At 51.6% G+C, this 1,697-nt stretch overlaps 1 pseudogene; it reads left to right on the top strand.

Annotated features, from left to right (window-relative positions):
- The first annotated feature begins 305 nt into the window (after positions 1-305).
- LOC133577464 (Y-box-binding protein 2-A-like) lies at positions 306-1,408 on the top strand (annotated as a pseudogene).
- Positions 1,409-1,697: the final 289 nt, after the last annotated feature.

The following is a 1,697-nucleotide window of genomic DNA, read 5'->3' as shown; positions in this document are numbered from 1 at the left end:
TGCGAATGTTAAAGCAACACAACAAAGGTTTTTAGATATTTCTGTAATGAGACCTCTTACTATTAGTGAACATATTTCTGAGGTACAGTTGGAGAAAGTCGAAGACAACTTGACAACAAGTCAAGTTTCTGTTTTGAACCAAGAACTAAAAAACATGGCGTACAGCGCTTAAGGCTACCGCGAAAACCCGAATTGTTGCAAATGCGAGCGTGTTTGAGGCTGGTTATCTAAGGTTACAAACGCGCGTTGTACAATTCTGGATGTAACCAAACTTTTGCAGAAAAATATGACTTAGACTTAGAAGAAGAAGGAGAAGGAGGCTACATCGAGCATGACGGACGCCGAGGCGCACAGCCCACCCCCGCCGTCACTGGCACCGCCGTCCTCGGTGTCGTCGGCGGAAGACAAACCGCTCCGGGAGAGGAAAGTCATCGGTGAGCCACTTTGGTGCAAGGCACGGTGAAATGGTTCAACGTTCGTAACGGTTACGGCTTCATCAACAGGAATGACACTAAAGAAGATGTGTTTGTTCATCAGTAATTTGTTTTTAATTTTTTTATTAGACCGCTATTAAGAAAAACAACCCTAAAAAGTTTCTACGCAGCGTTGGAGATGGAGAAGTGGTGGAGTTCGACGTCATTGAAGCAGCTAAGGGTTCTGAAGCAGCCAATGTAACCGGTCCCGGTGGTGTTCCGGTCAAAGGGAGCCGCTACGCTCCCAATAAACGCCGCTTCCGCCGGCAGTTCTTCCCCCGACCCAGTGACCAGGGCAAAGTAGCGGACGGTCAGACCCCCGGTGATGGTGATGAGGAAGCCGGGTTGGAGGAGAACCGAAGACCTCAGCAGCAACGTCGTGGACCTCGTCGTCCACGCCCAGAACCGCAAGACGGGGAAGCAGGAGAAACAAGAACAGAAGATGATCAAGCGCAAAGACCACCGCGGCGTCGATTCTGGCGGCCATATCGACGACCGTTCCGTCCGCGTCCCGCGTTAGAACAGTCTGCTGATGTCCAGGTTGCGACTCCACTGACGTCCGAAGAAGTGGACTCTGCCGAGACAACCGGCGAAGGCCCTAAACTACGTCGTCAACCAAGACGCCGTCGGCTAAGGAACTCAGGGTCGTCGACTTCTAAAAATGATACTGAAAAGACAGCTTCTGAACCCGGCACCCCTCCCAAGACGTCAAAGTCCGTCGAATTGAAATCAAAATCCCCAAAACGGCCAAAATCGCCAGCGGCAGCTGCCACAGTAACAGATGCAGCGGCACCAACGGAGTGACGATCCCTGTTACGTGACCTAATGGGAAGAGGTCCCAAGGTTAAAAGGCTGCTGGCCTTATGAGAATGCGGCATGTCTCTCCCCTCCTTGCACTCGCCCCCCTAACCCCCTGCGACCGGTGTTCTCGCCGTTAAAGGGACGGCGTGGCGCAGTGGAAGAGTGGCCGTGCGCGACCCGAGGGTCGCTTGTTCAATCCCCACCTAGTACCAACCTCGTCATGTCCGTTGTGTCCTGAGCAAGACACTTCACCCTTGCTCCTGATGGGTGCTGGTAGCGCCTTGCATGGCAGCTCCCTCCATCAGTGTGTGAATGTGTGTGTGAATGGGTAAATGTGGAAGTAGTGTCAAAGCGCTTTGAGTACCTTGAAGGTAGAAAAGCGCTATACAAGTACAATCCATTTATCATTTATCATTATTAGAC

The sequence above is a fragment of the Nerophis lumbriciformis genome, linkage group LG26 (genome assembly GCF_033978685.3).
Source record: "Nerophis lumbriciformis linkage group LG26, RoL_Nlum_v2.1, whole genome shotgun sequence".
Taxonomy (NCBI): Eukaryota; Metazoa; Chordata; class Actinopteri; order Syngnathiformes; family Syngnathidae; genus Nerophis; species Nerophis lumbriciformis.
The sequence above is the reverse complement of the archived record's forward strand: the minus strand, read 5'-3'. Positions and strand labels throughout refer to the sequence as shown.